The sequence below is a fragment of the Pleurodeles waltl genome, chromosome 10 (assembly GCF_031143425.1).
Source record: "Pleurodeles waltl isolate 20211129_DDA chromosome 10, aPleWal1.hap1.20221129, whole genome shotgun sequence".
Classification (NCBI taxonomy): domain Eukaryota; kingdom Metazoa; phylum Chordata; class Amphibia; order Caudata; family Salamandridae; genus Pleurodeles; species Pleurodeles waltl.
Window position 1 is genome coordinate 640,832,733 of NC_090449.1, and position 27,285 is coordinate 640,860,017.

Below are 27,285 nucleotides of genomic sequence, written 5' to 3' on the forward strand. Positions count from 1 at the left end.
TAGGCTAATTATAATTGGCAGTATCAACCTACCTATAAGTCCCTGATGTATGGTAGGGTGTGTAGAGTTAGGGACCCCAGCTTAGGTAGTACATACATAGATGTACTTCTTGGGTGCCCAGTGTCATTTTAAAGGCAGACCTGCCATGCTGGCTGCTTTTAAACTAAAGTTACATACAAATTCAACTTTGGAATTAAAAGTGCTTCCAAAGCCTTAAACTACCGTATTTTTACATATAAGTCACCAGTAAGGTGTGCCCTAAGTACCCCAGGGTTGGATGCAGTGTAACTATAAGCAGGGACCTTATAAAAGATGTTGTATAAACCTAGGAAGTGGTCGTCCAAGAGGGTGGTGGCCTGCCTGTGATTGGACAGTTGTCCCCCCGCTTTCGAGTCCAGGAGCAAGGATAAATATGACAGAGCTACACCCACACCTTAGAATGCTATGAGGAACAATGACAGAAGAAGAAGGACTGCCCTGCTGGACCAATGACCTGCACCTGGACACTGCACTCTAAAGGACTGCACCAGCCGCACACTTGGGTTTCAAAACTAAAAGGAACTTGTCTTGCTTTAACTGGTTCAAGAAGCAAATCCCGGTCTGCTACAGGTGTAAAATAGCTAACCAGAGTCCATGCTTCAAATCCAGAATAAACAGACCAACTGACCACTTTCCAGTGGTCATTCTGGAGTTTGAGGCAAGTGCATTCTGTGGGTTGGAGTCCTAACCCTAAAGGAGCAAATCAGAACTTCTGTAACCTTGGGGTGAGATGTGGACTCCTAAAGGACCTTCAAAGGACTTCTGGAGAAAGATCCAGAAGTTTGGAGAAGATTGGAAAACTTTTGGTAAATGATATTGTGAGTCAAGCCAGCTTACCTCAACCCTGACCCGGCCTGACTTGAGGGTTCATCCCGCTGAGAAGCTCTGGAGCCCCAGACTTCCAGGATTTCACCGGAGCTCCTGGAGAAGCAATTTGAGGACATCGACTCAAAATCAGCTTGCTGTGGAGGGTTGTCCCACGTCGGAGTGAAAAAGCTCCAAGTCTGAAAGTAAAAAGTTGACTAGGACTTCCCGCCCAGCATATCTGAGAAGGGCTTCAGGGACTTTGGATACAATTTCAACTTCAGCTGAAGATTTCTGTTCTGAAAAATTGACTAAGTCCGACTAAGACCACCAAATTATGACCATGGCAGTCTTCCCAACATATTACAGCGAATCCACCGCCGGCACCGTCAGTGCGGTCAGGAAGCTAAAGACGAACGAAGCCACCTTCAGGCAAGCAGAGACCATGTCCTCGTGAGACAGATCACGAGGCTTCACAGTGCCAAGGTTTCCGCCGCAGTAGCACCACCATGGAAACCCATGGCGGAAACCAACTCTATAAATGGAGACATTCACTTTCAGGAACATGCACCCGTCTTGAGCCGCCATGGAACCTGAGCTACACCTCTTCCCACTGCTCCTGCTAGCGCAATGACTCTGGAACCAGCAACCACGACAGCAACCGTGAGTACACACACTTACCTGTCACAGTTGCACAATGCCAATGTATATACGTGCACACAACATACACATCATGAACGGGTGGTGATGGCGACATACACATGTACCCTCGCACTTACACGCACACCCACACACAGCCACATGCACACACACACACATACATAGTACACGCGCTACAGCCAACACACACTTCCAAAACACATACCAACACCGAGATACACATCACCAGCACAGTCAAACACCACAACACACAACACCACCAAATGACACAACAACACCAGAACAGCAACACCTCTAAATCACTGTCATTCAACTACAATACACACCTCCAGTTGACAAATCATACATACACCACAACCTAACAATACCAGAGAACCAACACACACAATCACATATTCATACAATAAGGCATATGTCATATCCCGCCAGCACACTTCACAACGGATCTGAAATAACAATCAACACACACATTCACACACACAGTACAACCACACAAGGGCACAAAACACTCAAAATAACACATGCCAACACAATCACTACACACAATATCAACATTAATCCATGTCCCAAACTCATATATGCCCATCACACAATATACATCTATCACAGCGGGATAAATGCAATGCACAAACCCACACATTCTGGCCAGAGACAACTAGAAGCAGAACCACCACATACATAAAACGGCCTCACTCATGAACAAAAGAATCCAAGATCAAAACAGCCATAAGGAATGAAAGGCAGGACAAAAATGTAACGTTGGGACCAACAACCGGTTGGCCCAGATGTATGGCAATAGATAAATACATATAAATACAGAACTATGTACATGATAAGAGGCTATAGGCCAGTTCAAACACCTATGTGCTGCAGTTACAGATGGCACATTTTAGTACCCCTACTTAACTCCTGACTGCCATACAACCTCCACAGGTAGGGGCATCAAGGGGGCAGGCAGGCACCTCAGAGAATAGGGGAGGGCAGAGGGGAGGGCAGAGGGGAGGTTTGTGTTTTGGTTTGGGAGGTGGATCCTTGGGCTAGGGCTAGGGCTTGGACTTGGGAGGGGGAGGCTTATGCCGAGGCTTTGGGAAGGGCTGGGAACTCTTGGAAGGGGTCGACTTCTTGGCAGGGGGAGGGGCATGGGTACCTTCACAGGGGCCAGGGGAGGATATGGAGGTGGAATGGCAGGACTTGGGGAGGGACACACATCTTCTGGGAGTCACATGGGGTGGGAGAAGAGTAGGGAAAAGGGACACCTCAGAGAGGAAAAACTTCTTCAACACAAGGGGACAGTTATGGCAAAAGGGTTTGGGAATGGTTGTAAGAGGTGTTTTGGTGGATGCCTTGGGTACATGTGTGTGCGAGGTATGCTTGTGTGTGCTGGCTGTCTGTTGGGTGGGTGTTGGACTTTTGCTTATGCAGGGTCATCCCGAATCTTTTTGCCTCCTGCCTCCTATTTTTTCTGACCTGTCGCTGTTGGCTTTTGAACTCTGAGCACTTTACCACTGCTAACCAGTGCTAAAGTGCATATGCTCTCCGTGTAAATTGTATGTAATTGGTTTATCCATGATTGGCCTATTTGATTTACTAGTAAGTCCCTAGTAAGGTGCACTAGAGGTGCCAGGGCCTGTAAATCAAATGCTACTAGTGGGCCTGCAGCACTGGTTGTGCCACCCACATAAGTAGCTCTGTAATCATGTCCCAGACCTGCCACTGCAGTGTCTGTGTGTGTATTTTTACACTTTAAATTCGACTTGGCAAGTGTACCCACTTGCCAGGCCTAAACCTTCCCTTTTCTTACATGTAAGGCACCCCTAAGGTAGGCCCTAGGTAGCCCCAAGGGCAGGGTGTAGTGTATGGATAAGGTAGGACATATAATAATGTGGTTTATATGTCCTGACAGTGAAATACTGCCAACTTTGTTTTTCACTGTTGCAAGGCCTGTCTCTCTCATAGAATAATATGGGGGCTACCTTTAAATATGATTAAAGCGTAGATTCCCCTAGAGAGTAGATGGACATGTGGAGTTTGGGGTCCCTGAACTCACAATTTAAAAATACATCTTTTAGTAAAGTTGGTTTTGAGATTGTTTGTTTGAAAATGACACTTTTAGAAAGTGAGCATTTTCTTGCTTAAACCATTCTGTGACTCTGCCTTGTTTGTGGATTCCCTGTCTGGGTCAGTTTGACAGTTGGGTTGTTTTTCACCTCACACTAGACAGTGACACACAGGGAGCTGGGGTGTAGCCTGCACTTCCTAATTAGCCATCTCTGCTAGGAGGGAGGGGTGGAGTGGTCACTCTCATCTGAAAGGACTGCCTGCCTCTGACAATGCAGACTCCAACCCCCTGGTGTGTGTCTGAGGCCTTGCCTGGGCAAGGCAGGATTTCACAAGTAGGTGTGAGTCCCCTTTGAAGAAAGGTGACTTCAAAGACTAAAATGGGTATAAGAAGGGCACCCAAATCTACAGACTTTAGAAACACTTCTGGAACCAAGAGGAACCTCTGCCTGGAGAAGAGCTGATAGCTGAGGAAGAAGTGCTGCCCTGCCTGTGACTGTGCTTTGTGGAGCTTTCCTGCAGTGCTGCTTCTGCCAGAGTAAGAGGGCAAAGACTGGACTTTGTGTGCCTTCCATCTTGTGAAGAAATCTCCAAGGGCTTGAGTTAGAGCTTGCCTCCTGTTGTTTGAAGTCTCAGGGACAGCAAAGACTTCTCTCTGCCAGCACCTGGAGTCTCTGGAGAGACTCCTGCCCCGACAAGTGGTGCCCTATCCAGTCCCTGGGCCCTTGAAAGGAAAGCTGGTGCAATCCAAGGAAATCGACTTCGGACGACTTAGGACCGACGCTGCTGCTGAATCCAGTAACGCCGCCTGCACCTGACGCCGTGACCTTTGCTGGAACGTGACGCTCTTCGCAGGCCCGACGCCGCAGCAGCCCCGCTGAAGTCCGCGACTCCGTGGAAGTCGCTGCACCACGTCGTGACCAACGCCGCTCGAAGTGCACGGATTCAACGTTTCGCACAGACGCCGCGATTCCCGACTTTGCGCATCGTCTTGTTTTCACTCTTCACCAAAGGTACTGTACTTGGGAGTCTACACGACTCCGTGTCCGGTGCCGCTGGTGTCGGCTTGTTGGGAACGACTCCGTCACGACGCCGTGTTAACATCTCATCGAAGCATTTTTTGTTTCTAAGCGCTATTTTTTAGTTTAATCTTTAAAAATTCATAACTTGACTTGTGTATGTCGGACTTTTGTCGTTTGGTCTTGTTTTGTTTAGATAAATATTTCCTAATTGTCTAAACCAGTCTTGTGTCATTTTGTAGTGTTTTCATGAAGTTACTGTGTGTGTTGGTACAAATACTTTACACCTAGCGCTCTGAAGTTAAGCCTACTGCTCTGCCAAGCTACCAAGGGGGTAAGCAGGGGTTAGCTGAGGGTGATTCTCTTTTACCCTGACTAGAGTGAGGGTCCTTGCTTGAACAGGGGGTAACCTGACTGTCAACCAAAGACCCCATTTCTAACATTGGTGGCAGCGGTGGGATTTGGACTTGTATTTGTACTTGACATACAGTAATTAAGTGTACACTACTGTTTGAGTTCAGACCACTACGTGACCACATACTACTTGTTTGGTGATCTTTCATTTTACTCTTAAGGACTCCTTTTTGTTCTACTTCCATGATTTTGCAGATCCCTTGAATGATTCTTTTTACTTAATTGGGAACTTGTTTTCTGCTGTTGGAACTTTGCACTTGTTGCCATCATGTCTCAATCTGGAGATGCAACAGCTGGAGCTGTGTTTGAAATAGAAAAACTGAAGAGGTACTCAATTGCTCAATTGAAACAGTTCTGTGAAGATCTTGCCTGTCACGTTAAGAGCTCTGCCAGGAAGGGGGAGCTGCAAGAGGCATTGAGGGCCTGGGGGACAGCCAAGGAAGCTGGGGGGCACACAGAAGATATGGATGGGAAAGTGCAGAGTCTAAACCGTGGTGTATTAGAGGTACCTGTTACACCTGGGGGGAGGTTCTCCAGGAGTGGTAGCGGTAGGTCCTCTAAGGGTCTGACTCCTAAAGATGTGCAGGACAGACAGGCAGAAAGGGCTCGCCGGTTGGAGGCAGAAAAGTTGAGGATGCAAAGGGAGTACGACATGTGGGAAAGGGACTTAGAGATAAAAAGAATGATTTATGCTTACAAGCTTAAATTGAAAGAGCTGGAAGTCATGAGGGCTGAGTCCAGCTGGAATGGTGGCAGCAACAATTGTATATCCAGTGCTGCTGAAGAAGTGCACATGCCCAGAGATGTGGTGCCCTACTTGAAGGAGGGAGTTAACACACGCCAGGAGGTTCAGGGGTATGAGGTAGCTCCAGTGATGCACAGGGTCCCTGAGGTGGCTTGGGGAACTGGCATGGGGAGTAATATTCCTACTGGTGGGAGGGACACTCTCCTGACTCTAGGTGAGAGTGACAGTAAGAGGGGTTCCCCCCAGGTAGAAGTTCTGGTTATGGAGTGTGAAGACATCCCAGAAGAGTGTGGGTTGAGGGTCAGGGACAGTCAGGTACTGTCTCACCAGTCTCAGGAGGGTGATGTGGGGTGCTTTTTCAAAGCAGAGTCACTGGATGGTTGGGTGAAGGGTACTTTGGTTAATTCATGTAAGGGGCTGAGTGATGTAATTGCTGGAGAGCATATGTCTAGTCCTTATTTTCCAGAGCTACGCCAACACCAGGTGGAGTGTGAGTTCTCTGACCCCAGGGAGCTTACAATGGAGGCAGACCTCTTGGTGAGTACCAGAGAGTCTGAAGAGGCATTTGGGGAGGCTCCTGAGAGGAGTGGTCTATGTATTTCCCAACCAGGTGAGGTAGGGAAGGATTGTAGTGTCCCAGGTAGGTCCCAGTGTAGTGGGATGGGTGAGGGACCCCATGTCCAGTCTCAGAGGAGAGGGAATGGGGATGGGCTGAGGTCCAAGGTGCCCGAGATCCGGTCCCAGGTCCTGGAGGGTTCCATGAGGGAACACCAGGAGGAGAGCCTAGCCTGTACCATAGGGCCATCTGTTGAGGGAGATCCCACAGTGTCAGGAGAACTTGGGGGGGCGGCTGTAGCCAGCGTCCCACCAGTTCTGGTGTCTGGCAGTACCACTCCTAGTGAGGGGGTGCAGAAGTCCAGACAGAGGGTCGAGAGGGGGTTGCGGACCCCAGTGGAGAACCTGGAGGGCCAGGGGTCAGCTCTGAGAGCAGAGCCCCCTAGGAATGACCTTGGTGAGACCATTTCTGGGTTGGGGGGAATCCAGACTCTATCAGATGGGCAGAGGTCAGGGGACCTGCGCCAGCCAGACGCTTGTTTGTCCCTTGGGAACGGTGTGTCCCTTGAGGGGGGTAAGTGTGCCCCCCTGGAAGTCCTGGTGTGCCAGGCAATGGTTCAACCGCAGGGTGGTGACTCTGGGTTGAATGATCAGGTTCAGGGTGTAAACTCTGACCTGATGGGGGGTAAGTGTGCTCCCAAGGAAGTCCTGGTGCGCCATGCAGTGGTTCAACCACAGGGTGGTGACTCTGGGTTGGATGACCAGGTTCAGAGGGTAAACTCTGGCCTGGTGGGGGGTAGGTATGCCCCCCAGGAAGTCCTGGGTTGCCAGGCGGTGGTCCAGTCTGTGGGTACAGACCCTGGATTGGAAGGCCAGGTTCAGGGTGTCCCCCATGACCTGGAGGAAGGGGCTATTGCTAACAGTGCCCCTACCATGTTGTCTTCTGGGGGGGGCACTCCTAGTTGGGTGGTTCAGGACCCCAGAAGAGAGGGCAGGGGGAGGGAAGCCTCACCCCTGGCCCTGGTCCAACCTGAAGGTACAAACCCCAGGTTGGAAGACCAGTTGCAGGTTAACAGCCCTGCACTGGTGGAAGAATTGTACAGGACTGCTTTTACGAGCACCCTGACAATTTTTGACTCTGGGGGTGCAGCTCCTGGATGGAGGGTACAGAGCCCCAGAGGGGAGGACCAGGGTCAGGTTGTCATCCCTGACCTGGTGGGAGGTAGAGTGGTCAAAGTGTGTCAGGCACCTGGGGCTACCGCCCCCCACTCTCCACAGTCACAGTGGTTGGAGAGGCCTGAGGTCAGGCTCTCATCCCTGACAGTTGTCAGGGGTCACTGTGGCTTGCTGTCCTGATGGACAGAGTTGCCCCGGGGGGGAAACGAGAGTCACACCCCAGGGGTGGAGTGGGCAACACCACTGTGTTGGCCCTGGTGGTACTATCTGCCCATTGCAATACATCTGTGAGCAAAGTAAAGTTAGGTGCTGCACAGATGGTGTCTGCAGATGTGGAGAAGGATTCTCCATGGGTTAGCTTAGTGGACCCTGAGAGTATGGACAGAGGGATCCAACTGGAGTCAGGAAGGCGTAGAACTGGAACATGCCCCTGCTGTTGTGGGCCTGGGTCCTTGTTCTATAGCCCCAATCAGGGAAGTACATCAAAGTATTGATTGTTCTCCCCTGGCTTTAGGCTGGTAGGGGGTCGTGTTGGACTTTTGCTTATGCAGGGTCATCCCGAATCTTTTTGCCTCCTGCCTCCTATTTTTTCTGACCTGTCGCTGTTGGCTTTTGAACTCTGAGCACTTTACCACTGCTAACCAGTGCTAAAGTGCATATGCTCTCCGTGTAAATTGTATGTAATTGGTTTATCCATGATTGGCCTATTTGATTTACTAGTAAGTCCCTAGTAAGGTGCACTAGAGGTGCCAGGGCCTGTAAATCAAATGCTACTAGTGGGCCTGCAGCACTGGTTGTGCCACCCACATAAGTAGCTCTGTAATCATGTCCCAGACCTGCCACTGCAGTGTCTGTGTGTGTATTTTTACACTGTAAATTCGACTTGGCAAGTGTACCCACTTGCCAGGCCTAAACCTTCCCTTTTCTTACATGTAAGGCACCCCTAAGGTAGGCCCTAGGTAGCCCCAAGGGCAGGGTGCAGTGTATGGATAAGGTAGGACATATTGGTGGTCATTACAACGCTGGCGTACGGTGTTAAAGAAGCGGTAATACTGCAAACAGTCAGACAGACAAAAAAAGGGAATTATGACCCTGGCGAAAACCGCCAACAAAGACAGCCACTTTAACACTTCGCCCGCCACGGCGGTACAGACAAGCAGCGTGGCGGTCACCGCCAACAGACAGGCGGGAGACAATGTACCGCCCACAGTATCACAACAGGCCAATCCGCCAGCTTTTCCGGGGCGGATTCACCGTGGATAAAAACACGGCGGAAACAGCTTTTGCTATGGGAAAACGCTCACTGAACATATCCCACGAGGAACGACGACTCCATGGACCCCGAACTCCATATACTACCTGCCCTTGTTTTCTGCTCCTTCACGACCAACAGCGACGTAGGCGCAGAAGATACCGGTGAGTACAGCACCTACGACACGGGGAGGCAAAAGTTAGGGGGACACCCACCAAACACCCCGACCCCCACCCTCGCATATTACAACATACACACCAATGCAGTCACAAACATCACAGTAACAACCCACAATTGCCCCGGAAGAATGCAAAGACACTGCGAATTTCGGTCAAACTTTGTAATGTGCCACTATACATGTCATCCAAAATAAACAAATATATGTATACTAAAATCACTCTTATTTACATATATACAATCCGAGAAGTAGTGCAGATATGTACACAACAATGTCCGTGCACAAACAGTCCAAAAATGCATGGGCGAGGCCCACAAGAGATACCTGACCAAAATCGGAGAGAACACTGCCGGGGCATCAGATAGAAACACTACAGGCACCTCAGGGGGAAGGGAAGGGGGCGCACCTCAGCCACATAAACGCAAAGCCAGATCCACGACGGGGCTCCATGCCCATTGATGTATCCTGGGGAGTGCAAAGCCACAGTCTCTCAAGTCTATACAGTGGGTGGGTTGCCCACTGTTACATCCTGGGGAGTGCAAAGCCACAGTCTCTCAAGTCTCCCAAGTGGGTGGGTTGCCCACTGTTCAATCCTGGGGAGTGCAAAGCCACAGTCTCACAAGTCTCTACAGTGGGTGGGTTGCCCACTGTTCAATCCTGGGGAGTGCAAAGCCACAGTCTCTCAAGTCCATACAGTGGGAGGTTTGCCCACTGTTCAATCCTGGGGAGTGCAAAGCCACAGTCTCTCAAGTTGATGCAGGTCCATACTGATACTGGGGGGTGACTGGTGCCCAGACTGGATGAGTCTCCCCGTGAATGGTAGTGTCCTGTCACTGTCCCAGCTGCACATGGGATAAGGATGCCTGATGTGGTGGGCCATTCATTCCTACCCGGTGCATTGCCCTCTTCAGCGGTGCTTTGACATGGCGTTCTTTGCCCTCTTCCGCGGTGCTATGACATGGCGTTTCAGGACTGTTCAGCAGTGCTTTGACATGGCGGTCTTTGCCCTCTTCAGCGGTGTTATGACATGGCGGTCTTTGCCCTCTTCAGCGGTGCTATGACATGGCGGTCTTTGCCCTCTTCAGCGGTGCTTTGACATGGCGGTCTTTGCCCTCTTCAGCGGTGCTTTGACATGGCGTTCTTTGCCCTCTTCAGCGGTGCTATGACATGGCGTTTCAGGACTGTTCAGCAGTGCTTTGACATGGCGGTCTTTGCCCTCTTCAGCGGTGCTATGACATGGCGGTCTTTGCCCTCTTCAGCGGTGCTGTGACATGGCGGTCTTTGCCCTCTTCAGCGGTGCTTTGACATGGCGGTCTTTGCCCTCTTCAGCGGTGCTATGACATGGCGGTCTTTGCCCTCTTCAGCGGTGATATGACATGGCGGTCTTTGCCCTCTTCAGCGGTGCTATGACATGGCGGTTCTGATACGGACTTTGGTGTGTGGCATGACGATTTCCACACTGGACATTGGTGTGTGGCATGACGATTTCCACACTGGACATTGGTATGTGGCATGACGTTCCATCATTGCCCAGCGGGGCTGTGGCATCCTGGCCCCGCCTGGGCTGTGACTCTGGCGGTGGTCTCTGGACCAGTTACGATACTTGAGCCCTCCTGGGCTGTGACTCTGGCGGTGGTCTCTGGACCAGTGACGATACTTGAGCCCTCCTAGGCTCTGACTCTGGCGGTGGTCTCTGGACAAGTGACGACAGTGCTGGCGGTTGTGTCTGGACCGCCGGAAATGATGGCGCACTTCTCCGCCGTGACACTCACAACAGGCTGGGCAGACTTCCTCTGGACCTTCCCCGCCTTTTTTGGAGTTACAGCTGACTCACCAATCGCCTTCGATCCCATTTCACTTGTTGTCCCACAAGGAGTCTTGCCACGGTCCCGTCGTCCACTCTCCAATTTCGGAGCTTTTACAGGGGGTGGGCTGCATGTGCCTTGGCTCCTGGTTCTACTGCCTGCCCTGATGGACGGTGCACTCCAAAAACCTTGAACAGGCACCACTGATCCTGGAGGCTTTTTGGCTGAGGCGCTACGATGGGACTGATGAATTGGAGGGGGGGGGCAAAAAGGTCAATTTGACAGAGGGACAGTTTCTGACGAACACTGGGATGGGTAGCTAGAGGGGGTCTGGGAGTGGAGGAAGAGGAGGTGGTTGTAGGAGGTGTCACTTTAGCTGTTTTGGGTGCAGGTGCAGCTACTGGAGGCTGTCGTGAGGTGGATGGATGTTGGGTGAGTGATGGCCGGCGTTTGGGTACTTTGGGAGGGGGCGTCACAGACACACTGGGAGATGACACAGGGGATGTGTAAATGGCAGTGGAGGTGGTGAGTGCAGGTGAGCGGCGTGTGGTGCTGGGTGTCCTGGTGCGAGTCCTAGTGCCTGTAGATGTGGTGCATGCAGGTGTGTGTGTAGATGAGACTGGGAGGGAGGACGGAGAAGAGGAGGAGGGGGACACAGTGGAGACAGTGGATGTTGCAGTGTCTGTATGGGTGTGATGCTTGTGTGAGTCCTTGTGGTGTGTGTGGTGCCTATGTTTGCTTGAGCTACTTGGATGTGTTGACTTGTCTGCATGCTGGTCTGTAGGTGTGTTTGGGATGGGCTGGGATACAGGGCATTGGGTCTGGGTGGAGGAAGTTGGAGGGGGGAGGCTGGACACAGGGACAATTGCTGCCATCAGTGCTGAGGCCAGAGATTGCAGGGTTCGCTGAAGGGCAGCCTGACCAGAATGAATGCCCTCCAGGAATGCATTACTGTGTTGCAACTCCCTTTCTACACCCTGGATGGCATTCACAATGGTAGACTGCCCAACAGTGAGTGTCCTGAGGAGGTCAATGGCCTCCTCACTGAGGGCAGCAGAGGTGACTGGGGCAGGGCCTGAGGTGCCAGAGGTGAAGGTGATGCCCACCCTCCTGGGTGAGCGGGCACGGGGCGAACGGTGAGGGGCTGCTGGGAGGGCGGTGCTGGTAGGGGGGGTGGCTGCTGTACCTGTAGAAGTGTGGCGCTCAGATGGTGCCGCCATCACAGGGGACCTCACATCGGAGGACGAGTCTGTGTCACTGGTTGGTGATCCAGTGGCAGATGTGAAGCTCCCCTCACCCTCCGTCCCACTGGTGTATTCAGAGTCTGTGGTGTGGCCCTCCATGGCCATGTGGGATGCAGCTCCCTCGTGCTCCGGTGCCACTGTACCTCCACCTGTTGATGCTGATGTACAAACGGACAGGGAGAGCAGGAAAAGGGGGGGAGACAGAAGAAAGAGAGTTTTAGTACATGGCATACCGCTACCGTTGGCGGACAAGACAGACGCAGCAGCCCCATGCACAACGCCACGCTCCTGCCCTCTGCACATGCAATTTCATGGATATGGGCTACATGGCAATGCTGGAAATCTGCGCACATGGATGCCACAGGGGCAACCATACCTCAACTTGCTAGTTTTCCGAGGTGGGGTAGAGTGCCACATGGCCTACATTACGGAGGGGCCTTGCCTAACTAACTCGCCCTGGCCTATGGACACCCACAGACCACCTCCCCCACCCACACACCGTCACTGCACGCAAAGTCCACAGAATGAGTTTGTACTCACCCCCTTGTGTCTGCTGTGATGACCTTAAGCGCCCATCCAACTCCGGGTAGGCCACCGCCAGGATCCGGAACATCAGGGGGGTCATGTTACGACAGGCACCCCTCCCACGTTGGGAGGCCATCCCCAGCTGAGCCTCCGCCGTCTTCTTGCTGCAGCGGCGAATGTCCTCCCATCTCTTCCGGCAGTGGGTGCCCCGTCTCTGGTGGGCCCCCAGGGTCCGGACGTCCTTGGCGATGGCATGCCAAATGTCCCTCTTCTGGTGGGCGCTGACCTACATGACATGCACAAGGGAAGAGGAACAGTCATTACCAATTGCACCATCAATGTGTGTAGCCCCCTCCATACTCTGACCATGTGGCCCATTTATTCCCATGCTTTACTGTAGTATGACTTCTACCCCCTTCTCTCTTCCACCCAGCCCTCTCCACCCAGGTCTAGCCCCTACAACGTGCTCCCTGTGTACTAACCTGTTGGTCTGGAGGACCGTAGAGTAGCGTGTACTGGGGGAGGACCCCATCCACAAGTTTCTCCAACTCCTCTGATGTGAAGGCAGGGGCCCTTTCCCCAGACGCAGCAGCCATCGTCGCTTCCAGACCGAGGTCACAGCAGCACTAGCAGTGTAGGTCCTCTCCTGTCGAAGGTCAGGTATCTAGTGATTGAAGAGCTAGAAAATAGCGGTGACGACCGCGGCGGTGACATCCGCGGCGGGGCGCATCATCACCGCCGGCGCACCTGTTCATTGGCTCCTGGGACCCATAGGGTCCATTGTTAACCAATACAGCATTGCGCCACGCTCTACGACCGCCTACCGCGACGGTGTGCAACACCAGCGCTGTTACCCCTCAATCCCATTGTCCCAGTTTAGAGGTCAGGCAGCCGCCATTTCAGGGGCCCACATGGATTCATTTTCAAATGCGTCACACATACTGAGGCCTTCACTCAACACACATACAGGAAGGGTTTATTCTCTGGGGTAGTCTTGTGTGTGACTGTGGGTACATACCTGGAAGGATAGTGACTGATTCTTCGCTGTTGTCCTTCGTAGGCACTGTCAGCTGGGACATATGAGAAGATGGCGGAATCCGCCGGTGTACCGACCGCTGGTGGACCTGTTGACAATGGAGGAGCGACATTTAATCGTGACCTACAGGTTTGACCGTGCCACAATCCAAGAACTGTGTACCCAGTTGGAGCCAGAGCTGATGTCACCAATCCGCCATCCGACTGGAATCCCCCCTGACGTGCAGGTGCTGTCAGTGCTCCATTTCCTTGCAAGTGGGTCATTTCAAACAACAGTGGCCATGGCATCAGGGATGTCCCAGCCTATGTTTTCCAACGTCTTGTCCAGAGTGTTGTCTGCCCTGCTGAAACACGTAAGGAGATACATCATTTTCCCTCAGGTGGAGGATTTGCCTACAGTGAAAGGTGACTTCTATGCCCTTGGACATATCCCCAACGTCATAGGTGCCATTGATGGGACCCATGTAGCTCTGGTCCCACCCCGCAGGAGTGAACAGGTGTGCAGGAACAGGAAGAGTTATCATTCTATGAATGTCCAGATGGTGTGTTTGGCAGACCAGTACATCTTGCAGGTAAATGCTATGTTCCCTGGCTCAGTGCATGACGCCTACATCCTGCGCAATAGCAGCATCCCTGATATGATGGGTGAACTCCAGAGGCACCGTGTATGGCTTTTGGGGGACTCTGGTTACCCCAACCTTTCGTGGCTATTGACCCCAGGGAGGAATCCCAGGACCAGGGCAGAGGAACGGTACAATGAGGCCCATGGGCGGACTAGGAGGGTTATCGAGCGCACCTTCGGCCTTCTAAAGGCCAGGTTCAGGTGCCTCCATATGACAGGTGGATCCCTATTCTACTCACCGAAGAAGGTGTGCGACATCATCATCGCCTGCTCCATGCTCCATAACTTGGCTTTGCGACGCCAGGTGCCTTTTCTGCAGGAGGATGATCCAGATGACGGTGTTGTAGCAGCTGTGGAGCCTGTGGAGCCTGTGGACAGTGATGAGGATGAAGCTGAGGAAGACGAAAACGTCAACAGGGAGTCAGTCATACAGCAATATTTCCAGTGAGACACAGGTGAGCACATTTTCTATTTTACCTTTACATTCACTTTCACACATCTACCTATATCCTGTACCTCAATTTCACTCACTATTTGTTAACTGAGTTGTCCCCTTCCATTTCAGTTCCACAAATGTGGTAACCTACGTGTCAACTGTTTGCATCCTTGAAGGGCTTGTGATGTGTGACATAGGTATGTTAGCCTTCCAATGGGTAACCCATTATGCAAATGTAATTGATTATACAGATTTACAAATCATTGACTGACTCCGTTTTTTTTGGTGTTTGAAGGGTGTTTATTTAAGTGTACAACAATGAAGGGAGGTTGTAAAATGGTGATGGGTGATGGTGGAGGAATGTCCATGGCAGAGTCCAGTCTATTAGTCTCACAGGTACATTGCACATCTGGGCACTGGAAGTGGAGCTGGGCCAGTTCCGATTTGGGCAGGGTAACAAAGTGGGACAGTGGGAGGACTATCAGGGTGGTCTTATTTCCTGGCTGGGGTCTTTCCATCTTGCTCTGTCCTGTTCCTGGATTTCAGTGCCCGCTTGCGTGGTGGTTGTCCGTCTGCAGGGGGTGGTGTGCTGGTGTGGTGGTACTGTGGCGGGACGTCCTGTCCACTGCACCGGCGGAGGTGGTGGGCAGTTCGTCGTCCTGCCTAGTGTTAGGGGCCCCTTGGAGTGCCACGGTGTCCCTCAAGGTCTTTTGAATGTCCGTCAGCACCCCTACGATGGTCCCCAGGGCAGAGCCGATGGTCCTGAGCTCCTCCCTGAACCCCAAATATTGTTCCTCCTGCAGACGCAGGGTCTCCTGCAACTTGTCCAGGACCGTGGCCATCGTCTCCTGGGAGTGGTGGTATGCTCCCATGATGGAGGAGAGGGCCTCGTTGATAGTGGGTTCCCTTGGCCTGTCCTCCCTCTGTCGCACAGCAGCCCTCCCAGTTCTCCTATGTTCCTGTGCCTCCGTCCCCTGGACCGTGTGCCCACTATCACTGCCCCCAGGTCCCTGTTGTTGTTGGGGTGGTGGGTTACCCTGGGTGCCCTGTAGTGGTGGACACACAGCTGATTGACCTGTCCTGGGTAGGGAAGTTTGGGCCCGCTGGGTGGGTGCTGTGCTGGTGTTACCAGAGGGTTTCAGCTCGGTGTTGGGCTGTGGCTGGCCAAGGGGAACCGACTGTCCCGAGGCCCACGATGATCCGGGCTGGTCATCAAGATCCAATGGGGCAGAGCTGCTATCGTCACTGTGGGCCTCTTCTGGGGGTGGAGTGGTGTTGTCTGGACCCTCTGGTGTGGTGACGTTCCTTTGGGTTCCTGCGGGGGTATAAGTACATGATTATTGCATGTGTGTGTTTCAGGGTGTGCAATGGTTGGGTGTGCGTGAACCCCAATGCAGGCATTCCTGTGGTGGGGGCTTGTGTGCTGATGGTTGGGGGGTGTTCTGGGTCTGTGCAGTGGGCATCCTTTGGTGATGGGTGTCGATGCTTAGTTATGTCATGCAGGGCTTGGGTTTGGGATGGGTGGTTGGTGTAATGGGTAGATAGGTGAGGATTTGGGGTGATAGGGGAGGGTGTGATGGTGGGGGTGTGTGATATCATGCAGGTAGGGTGGGGGTTATGATAGTTAAGATTTGACTTACCAGTGTCCGTTCCTCCACCAACTCCTCCGAGGCCCTCAGGATGCAAGATGGACAAGACTTGCTCCTCCCATGTTGTTAGTTGAGGGGGAGGAGGTGGTGGTCCGCCGCCAGTTCGCTGTACCGCGATGTGGTGCCTGGATACCGTTGAACGCACCTTCCCCCGTAGGTCGTTCCACCTCTTCCTGATGTCCTCCCTATTTCTTGGGTGCTGTCCGACAGCGTTGACCCTGTCCACTATTCTTTGCCATAGCTCCATCTTCCTGGCTATTGATGTGTGCTGTACCTGTGAGCCAAATAGCTGTGGCTCTACCCGGATGATTTCCTCCACCATGACCCTGAGCTCCTCCTCGGAGAAGCGGGGGTGTCTTTGGCGTGACATGGGGTGGTGTGTGTGATGTGTGGGGTGGTGTATGTATTGATGAGTGTGGTGAGTGTAGTGGTATGTGGTGTTTTGTGCGTGGATGTTGTGTGGGTGATGGTGTGGTGTGCCTCTGTGTGGTGGGGTTGTCTATTGCTGTGCTCTCTCTGTCGCCTTCAACTCAAAATTGTGGTCATAGGGGTTTGTGGGTGATGTGGGTGTGTGTTTTATATTGTGTTGGGTGTGTGGGAGTGGTGTTTGTATGTGTATCAGGTGTGTGTATTTAGAATTGTCCAGTGTGGCGGTGTTTTGGAGATTTGTGTGTATTTTGAGCGCGGCGGTGTGTACCGCCAAGGGAATACCGCGGTTGAAAGGTGTGGATTCGTGGGTCATAATAGCATGGGTGTGTTTCTGTTGGTGTGGAGGTGGAGGATTTGTTTCCGCATGTTTATTGCTGACCTTTGGTGTGGCGGTATTGTGTGGGTGTCTGAATTTCGGCGGATTCCGTGATGTGTGTCATAATAGCTGTGGTGGTCTACCGCGGCGGTGTATTGGCGGTCTTCTGCACGGCGGTAAGCACATTATACCGCCAATGTTGTAATGACCCCCATAGTAATGTGGTTTATATGTCCTGACAGTGAAATACTGCCAACTTCGTTTTTCACTGTTGCAAGGCCTGTCTCTCTCATAGGATAATATGGGGGCTACCTTTAAATATGATTAAAGCGTAGATTCCCCTGGAGAGTAAATGGACATGTGGAGTTTGGGGTCCCTGAACTCACAATTTAAAAATACATCTTCTAGTAAAGTTGGTTTTGAGATTGTGTGTTTGAAAATGACACTTTTAGAAAGTGAGCATTTTCTTGCTTAAACCATACAGTGACACAAAGGGAGCTGGGGTGTGGCCTGCATTTCCTAATTAGCCATCGCTGCTAGGAGGGAGGGGTGGAGTGGTCACTCTCATCTGAAAGGACTGTGCCTGCCTCTGACAATGCAGACTTCAACCCCCTGGTGTGTGTCTGAGGCCTTGCCTGGGCAAGGCAGGATTTCACAAGTAGGTGTGAGTCCCCTTTGAAGAAAGGTGACTTCAAAGACTAAAATGGGTATAAGAAGGGCACCCAAATCTACAGACTTTAGAAACACTTCTGGAACCAAGAGGAACCTCTGCCTGGAGAAGAGCTGATAGCTGAGGAAGAAGTGCTGCCCTGCCTGTGACTGTGCTTTGTGGAGCTTTCCTGCAGTGCTGCTTCTGCCAGAGTAAGAGGGCAAAGACTGGACTTTGTGTGCCTTCCATCTTGTGAAGAAATCTCCAAGGGCTTGAGTTAGAGCTTGCCTCCTGTTGTTTGAAGTCCCAGGGACAGCAAAGACTTCTCTCTGCCAGCACCTGGAGTCTCTGGAGAGACTCCTGCCCTGACAAGTGGTGCCCTATCCAGTCCCTGGGCCCTTGAAAGGAAAGCTGGTGGAATCCAAGGAAATCGACTTCGGTCGACTTCGGACCGACGCTGCTGCTGAATCCGGTAACGCCACCTGCACCTGATGCCGTGACCTTCGCTGGAACGCGACGCTCTTCGCAGGCCCGACGCCGCAGCAGCCCCGCTGAAGTACTCGACTCCGTGGAAGTCGCCGCACCACGTCGTGACCGACGCCGCTCGAAGTGCACGGATTCAACGTTTCGCACAGACGCCGCGATTCCCTACTTTGCGCATCGTCTTGTTTTCACTCTTCACCAAAGGTACTGTACTTGGGAGTCTACACGACTCCGTGTCCGGTGCCGCTGGTGTCGGCTTGTTGGGAACGACTCCGTCACAACGCCGTGTTAACATCTCATCGAAGCATTTTTTGTTTCTAAGCGCTATTTTTGAGTTTAATCTTTAAAAATTCATAACTTGACTTGTGTATGTCGGATTTTTGTCGTTTTGGTCTTGTTTTGTTTGGATAAATATTTCCTATTTTTCTAAACCGGTGTTGTGTCATTTTGTAGTGTTTTCATGAAGTTACTGTGTGTGTTGGTACAAATACTTTACACCTAGCGCTCTGAAGTTAAGCCTACTGCTCTGCCAAGCTACCAAGGGGGTAAGCAGGGGTTAGCTGAGGGTGATTCTCTTTTACCCTGACTAGAGTGAGGGTCCTTGCTTGAACAGGGGGTAACCTGACTGTCAACCAAAGACCCCATTTCTAACAGTGGGCATTTATGTGTTTTGGGAGAAGGGGGCTGGAGGTGCTGGGAGATGTCATGGTAGATGGATGACTGCAGGTATGGTGGATGTAATGCATGTAGGTGGGTCTGTGGTTGTGGTGTCTGCAGATATGGTGACAGGGGTGGATGTCTGCGGGTCTGCTATTGTAGTGACTGTGGGTAGGATAGGAGTTGTGGCTGTATCCGTGAATGTTGGTGTGGTGTGTGCAGGTGTGTCCGGTGTATCATCTGTGAAGACAAGGGTGGTGAGGGAGTCAATGAAGGTAGTGAGTGTTGATGTGTCTGCAGGTGGGTGTTGTCTGAGAGCATGCCAGTGGTGGGTCTTGCAGTGCTTGTGTCTGTCAGCGGTACCCTTGGATGTTGAGGTGGATGCATGCTTGTCTGTCTGTGTGCTTTGCCTGGGGCGGGGAGGATGAGAATGGGATTGGGAAGAGAAAGGTGGAGGGGGGAACGGAAGACAAAGGGTGTCTGGCTGCCGTCAGTATGGAGATCAGAGCCTGTGCACAGTGAATGCCCTCCAGGAACGCATTGATCTTCTAGACTTGAGTTGCCAGTCCCTGGATGGCATTCACAATGGTCAACTGACCCACTGGGATGGACCTCGGGAGGTCAATAGAGTCCTCACCAAGGGCAGCAGGGCTGACAGGGGCAGCGGTGCCTGAAGCGAAGGAGATGCCCACCCTTCCGGGTTAGCGGGCACGGACAACTGGGTGGGGAGCTACAGGGAGGGCGGTGGTAGTAAGGGGGTGGCAGACGTATATGATGCTGGGGTGGTCCCAGAAGGGTCCCCCACTGCCAGGGAGTGTCCACTGGAGGAGGATTCCCAGGATGATGTAGTAGAAGATCTGGTCTCCCCTGTGGCACTTCCCTTGCCCTCCGGGCCACTGGGTCGCTTGCTGTCGGTGGTATCAGCACTTCGGGTCCTGTGGCCAGCAGCATCCCCACTCACCTGTGCCCTGTCTCCTTCACCTCCCGCTGCTGATGCACACAAATAGAGAGACAGGGAGGGAGAGACAGAGAGGGAGAAGGAGGGTCATCACATTCTTCACATACGCACATTAGAACTGTAGGTGTATATTTCCTGGCTAGGCTATGCCATCTAGTAACCCATATAACATACATCATGCCACAACATGTTACTCCTTTCCATCTCTTCATATCTTCCCTCTTACCCACATCATAATCTAACTGAGATAGCATGACTGGAGCATTGCAATAAATCACCTGTAATGCTATGTCAACATGCTCAAGGCTGAAACAGAAAATCTGCCCTAATCTGGATCAGAACTCTCCATACTCCTATATTCGTTAGGAAAAACAGTTGACTGATCACAACATAACATGCATGTTCTGAATCCACACCTGACTAGTCCATGTCCATAAGTAAAGTCCCATGATAGTTAAGAAACTCAATTCACATACCACACAGTACCTGCCATTCTAATCACATGCCTGGCTGAACCCTTTGTACATATATACCATAATGGAAACAATTGCTGATGTAGCCACAACATGAGGCACTTCCATACCGGTGACATCTGATGTGGATAATACATGTTTGGAAGACAGATATGTCACTACATGTACCAAGTTCCAGAGGAACCTCTGCAGACATTGAACACAGATACACCATATCACTTCATACATGCATGTGCGGCTACAGTGGGCTACGTAGCACAAATGAGACATCCACTGAAAATCACTAAGTGCAGTGTAAGAACACCTAAACATTAGTCAGCCAAGAAAAACATCATAGGGTACCTAACATGCCACCTGACATGCTGTTGCAGTTCCACCCCATGACTGCATGAGTAAAGCAACACTACTCCCATATTTCCTGACATATGATTACCTGTACCTAAGTCCAGACAACACTCATATCCCACTGATGAGACATGTACACATGATGTACACATTGACCTACAGGACTGCCGTTGCAGTGACAACTTATCCCACACCAACACCTGCATTAGAAATTGTAGTACAGTTAAACCATTAAACCCTGAAATTAGAAGTAATTCAATGACAAATCCTGTGCCAACTGCCCACATCAGCTTAGCAAAGGGTAGAAATGATTGACCCACTTTACTACATGTGACCCCCAAGTAACCATTAAGATGTAATGTAGGCAGATAATAACATATGTGTCACTGTAATTGGTAGGACATTGGCACACATAGCATGGGCATTGCATATTGCCAAAAGGCAGCTCTGCCTAGCCACCTACTGTAGGAAAGTACCCTCTTTTTGCCATGGTTACCCCCATTTTCTACCTGATGTCAGTGTGCTTGACTGTGTTCACTGGGATCCTGCTAACCTGGACCCCAGTGATTATGGTCTCCCTCTCCTCTACATTTTGTTGTTGCATACTGGTAACCCAGTATTTCACCCAAAATTGGCATACTGGTGCCCCTTATAAGTCCCTAGTATATGGTACTTAGGTACCCAGGGCATTAGGGTTCTAGGGGATCCTAATGGGCTGCAGCATATCTTTTGCCACCCATATGGAGCCCATGCAAAGGCTTCTACAGGACTGCTATTGCAGCCTGTGTGAAAAGGTTCATGCACCCTTTCACTGCCATTTACACTGCACCAAATCACCAATAAGTCACCCCTAAAGCAAACCCTCCAGCCCAGATGTGCCCCACAACCTCCAGGACCAATTTCCCAGACTTCATGAGTGTGGGGACGACATTTTACGCGTGTACTGGACCTAGGTCACTATCTATGTCCATCTACATAATCGTAACTCTGAACATAGGGATGTTTGGTATCACACATGTTGGAATCAAACCCCAAGGTTTTTGCAAGCATTGGTTGTATGATTCCATGCACTCTGGGGGCTCCTTAGATGACCCCCAGAGATGCCATTCCAGCCTTCTGAGAATTTCCATGCAACCTCAGCTGCTGCCACCTCTCAGACAGATTTCTGTCCTCCTGTTGCTTGAGCAGCTCAAGCCCAGGAAGGCAGAACAAAGGATTTTCTTTGGGAGAGGGGTGTTACACCCTCTCCCTTTGGAAATAGGTGTTACAGGCTTGGGAGGGGTAGCCTCCCCTAGCCTCTGGAAATGCTTTGAAGGGCTCCTTGGATAATCCAGTCTACACTGGTTCAGGAACTTCCAGCCCCTGCTCTGACACAAAACTGGACAAAGGAAATGGAAGGAACCACTCTCCTGTCCATCACCATCCCAGGGGTGGTGCTCAGAGATCCTCCAGAGGGTCCCTGGGTTTAGCCATCTTGGATTCCAAGTTGGCAGGGAACTCCGAGAGCATCTGAGTGGCCAGTGCCAGCAGGTGACGTCAGAGCCCTCCCCTGATAGGTGCTTACCTGTTTAGCTGACCAATCCCCCTTTCAGAGCTATTTAGGGTCTCTCTCTTGGGTGGTTTTTCAGGTTTGGATTGCAAGACACCAGCAGGAATCCTCTGCATCCCTTACTTCACCTTCTCACTGAAGAAACTGCATCCGGACCCTCCAGGAATTCTATAAACTGCAACAAAGAAGCAAAGACAACTGCTGCAACATTGTATCTTCTGCTCCTGCCAGCAACTGCAACTGTTTTGCAATCGTGCATCCTCAGAAGACAATCTGTCTTCAGCCTGCACCAGAATAAATTAAGGAATCTCCCTTGGAGTGAAGGAGTCACTCCCCTGCTTCAGCAGGCACCTCTCTGCATCGACAACTGTCGGTGTAGGTCCCCTCTCCTGACAAGTTGCATGGATCCTGCATCACGGGTGGTTGACTGAAGTGGTCCCGACGGTCCTGACGTCCGACTGTCCAACTTTAATGGAGGTAAGAGCTTCCCTTCCCACGCAAGACAGTACCCCCGTGCACCACGTGTTTTGCAGTTGCCAACACTTGTTGGCATCCTTCCACAAAGTTCTTTCTGCACTGTGTAGCTCCAGCCCCCAGCACTCTTTCCTGTGATGCACATCTTCCTGAGTGGTTCTCCGGCAGCGTGGGATCCTTTGTTGTAGTGCTGCGTGTGACTCCTTTTTCTCCTCCTTTGTCCCCGTGCTGTGGGACTCTTGTGCATGCTGCCTGGTCTTCTGTGGCCTCTCTGAGTTGCTGAGAGCCCCCTCTGACTCCTCCTCCTGGGCAGAGTCTGTTTTCACTGACCGCAAGCTTTGCGTGTGCCAAGGCTTGTTCGTGGACTCCAGCGACGCAAACCAGGCTGCAATCTTCCATCTGGTGTGGGACATCATCTGCACCATCCAGGAACACCATTCCATCTTCTTGGGTGCAGTACTGGCTGTTTTTCTTCACTGGTGGTTCTTCTTTTGCACCTTCATCCTGATTAGCAGGGGCTCTTGTTCTCTTTGGACTCTTCTGTGCTTCTTGAACTTGGTCCCCTTCTTCCACAGGTCTTCAGGTCCAGGAATCCACTGTTGGTGTCTTGCAAGCTCCTCTGGTTCTTGCATGATCTTCTTTCTCGTGTTTCTGTGTGTTCTGGGAAAGTTACTGTACTTACTCCTACTTTCCTCGGCACTTGGGTGGGTTCTGGTACTTACCTTTGGTGTTTTCTAGTACTCCCAGTGACCCTCTACACACTTGCCTAGGTGGGAAACCGACATTCGCATTCCACATTCTGAGTATATGGTTTGTGTTACCCCAGGCCCATTTCTAACTATTGTGATTTTCACTATTTGCACTATTTTCGAACTGTTTTTACACCTTTCTTGCATTCTAGTGTATATAATTTGTGCATTACTTATCTTCTAAGTGAGTATAATCTCTATGGTATTTTTGGCATTTGTGTCACTAAAATAAAGTACCTTTATTTTTGTAAGACTGGATATTTTCTTTCATTTGTGGGACTACAGTGGGACTACAGTGGTATTGCATGAGATTTGCATATCTCCTAGAAAAGCCTTGGCTGTTCAGCTACAGCTACCCCTAGAGAGCCTGGCTTCTAGACACTGCCTACATTTCACTAATAAGGGATAACTGGACATGGTATAAAGTGTAAGTACCACAGGTACCCACTACAGACCAGGTCAGCTTCCTACATTACTGCCTAGAGAACAAAGCCATTGGGATAAATGCGATTTATCCATATATCAATACCATGGAAATGCATGAAAAGGACAAATAAACAAAATGAGACACCCAAAGTAGAATAGCCTTCCCTTACTACCTTCACATACCCCATAGTATAAAGATGATGGGACAATGAGGATACATCTACAGATCCATATGTACTGTCCTATCCTGGCAATATCTGTGTAGTGATTGAGAGGCCTACCTCACATGGAGTCAATACTTGCCCCAGGACAGATGTTACATAGCATCTGTACAAAATATGTCTGGCACCCAGTTGCAAATACAGGTGATCAGGACAGATGGTAGTGCTCAGTGCCTTAGAGCTACTAGAGCTGAAGATGGACCAGGACAGACTCTATAGGTAGGATGAAACAGCAGCTTACATCCATAAAAATAGCTGGGTGGAGTCACACATGTGGCATTGTCATCTAAGCATCTCCACATGCAGTCATAGATATGTCTTGTCACAGGAGAAATAAACTTACACATAGCAAACCATGAATGCCAGATCTACATCTAATAGTCAGGGAACGTGGGGACTATGTATTCCCACTAATCTACATAAACGTAGCCCCTACAACATTGTCACAGCTGTTACAGTGTGACTACAAACATCATGCAACCAGAACCAAGTACAAGGATACAGCCAGTACTTACCCCCATGTGGCTGCTGTGCTGCCCTCAACCATGCATCCACCACAAGGTAGGCCACCGCCAAAATGTGGGCCATTAGGGGGTCAGAGTCTGACAAGCACCTCTTACTTGCTGGGAGGACATCCTCATCTGGGCCTCAGCGATCTTCCGTTGACCTGCATGGATGACACAGACAAAAGGAAAAAGCCATGTATACATGCACCATACCAATATGAGTGGTCACTACACATCTGTCACTGCAAGTAGGCACACATACCTATCCTCTCCTCTCACACGCTCAAAACATATGGCATCTGCATGCATCTACACCCTCACCTGTTCACATGCCAGAATAAATGTGACACACAACACCTATAACACACGGCTGGGCCATTGAACTCACCTGCCCCTCTGGTGCTCCATATAGCTGTTCATTCAGGGGTACGACCTCCTCCACTAGTTTATCGAGCTCTTCAGGGTCAAAGGCCGGGGTCCTATCCCCTGCAGGATGTGGCATGATGGCTCCCAGAGGCAGTACACAGCACCTCACTTTGTAGAGGTGTTGCTGGCAACAGTGTCAGGAGTCAAGGGGGCAAAACTGCTGAAAATGGCAGTCACGGCCACCACTTACAGGACCGTCACCACCGGCGGTCATTCCCATTGGCTCCAGTCCACCAAAGGCAGCAATGTTAACCAATGACAAGTTTCACAGCAGTTGCAATCGCCTGCGGCCATGACTACTGCCGGCAGCCCTAGGTCACTTCCAACTGTCCTCTACAGTAGGTCAGGCGCCTGCCATTTTGGGCACATGTAATCAATGGGTGTGCCAAGTAATCTGCTCCCACTATTTTCAGTGTTACCGTATGTTGGGCCATCATGGTTGTGCAATATATTGTGACAATTGTTACACAATGACATGTTCAGGCTGTCTATATGTTGAGAACTATTTAAAGCGACTGTATGGTACATAGGCCATGGCTAGGTATAGGTAGATACCAAAACATAGGTGTAATGAGTCCATGACAGCAAAGTCACCCACACATGTACAATGACATATGTTTCATATGTACATTCCAATTTGTATGTAAGCCATTGTGCAGCAATGAGGGTGACTTAGGTACATATCTAGTGTCTGTATTTTGTATGCCAGAATTACTACGCCACCTCCACAGATGTTAGTTGTCAGGTATTATACAATGTGTTGGTGATGTGTGCATGCTGCATAACTCATTGCACATTCTCTCCTCTCATCATAGTTGTCCTGCCATGAGGAGAGTGAGACAATCACCAGTGTACCGTCCAATTGTTGACCTGGTAACCATGGAGGACAGGAATGTCAACCAGACGTATCATTTGAATCGTCATATCATCATGGATCTACGTACACAGTTAGAGCCAGATCTGATGCCAGCCATTTGCAATCCCTATTATATACCTCCCATAGTTCAATTCTAGTCAGTGCTACACTTCCTTGCCACAGAGTCCTTTCAGAATACTGTTGCCTTAACATCAGGGATATCTCAGCCCATGTTCAGTCTGGTGTTAAAGGATGTACTGTGTGCATTGTTGAAGGACAGCTGCATCAGGTTCCCTCAAAAAGCTGCTTTGGTGTTTGTGAAGGCAGACTTTTATGATATGTGCCACATTCCTCATGTGGTAGGAGCCATTGATGGCACCCATGTAGCCCTGGTCCCTCCCAGTGCCAATGAACAGGTATATAGGAACAGGAAGAACTACCACTCAATCAACATAAAGGTGGTTTGTCTGGCAGACCAGTTTATCTCGCAAATCACAGCTAAGTTTCCTGGATCAGTGCATGATTCCTACATAATTAAGAACAGCGATGTCCCACATCTGATGGCACAACTACAAACAGAGAGGGCCTGGCTGCTTGGTAAGTATGCACTGTATTATATGTTTCAGTGTTATGTCACCTGCTATCACATCATAGCCAGTTGCTGAAGCTATTTATACTTTGTTCTACCATTGTGTTCACAGGTGACTCTGGCTATCCAAACTTTCCTTGGCTGTTGACACCAGTGATGTACCCAGCCACGCCAGGGAAACACTGTTTCATTGAGGCCCACGTGAGGCAAGCCGTGTAATCGTGTGAACATTCCGGCTCCTGAAGGCAAGATTCAGGTGCTTGGACCAATCTGGAGATGCCCCCCTCTACTTGCGTCATAAGGTATGCCAAATAATCGCTGCCTGCTGCATGCTCCACAATCTAGCCCTGAGACGTCAAATACCATTGATAGCAGATTAGTGGAGGCAGCAGGACCAGTGGCTGGTAATGCTGATATGCCAAGTGATGAAGAACCAGAGCATGAATGAGCAGCTGACTCTAGGACAGAGCTTATCAATCAGTACTTCCACTGACATTCTGGTACGTGAAGTGGACCTTTAGAAGTGTTGCATGTGCACATTTTGATGTGGATGTCTGCCATAACACCTCCGGACTAGATTCATCAGTGGGGGTGTAATGAGCTCCAATGCCTATATGTGACTTGGGGAAGCTGACTGATAGATTGTAAGGTGTCCAGTAATAGAGGGTCAGCTCAAACATGTATTGTTACATCTGATCCTAAAATTCACTTTCAGTATAGACTATTGAGTATTGAGCTATGTTTCTTGCATTCTCCTATCCTCTTTTCCTTCCACTCACTTAAATTGCACTTTTCTGTTTGCCTCTGCAACCTATGGCTTGAGGTATTCGTTCTCAGTAGCCAATGTTAGTAGATGAAAGACATGCGAGTTGTTACTGACGGGCAGCAGGTAAATTGGATATAATTATAGTGGGATGTAAACTTGTTTATACCTCATTTATACATGTGGAAATGTGACAGCTT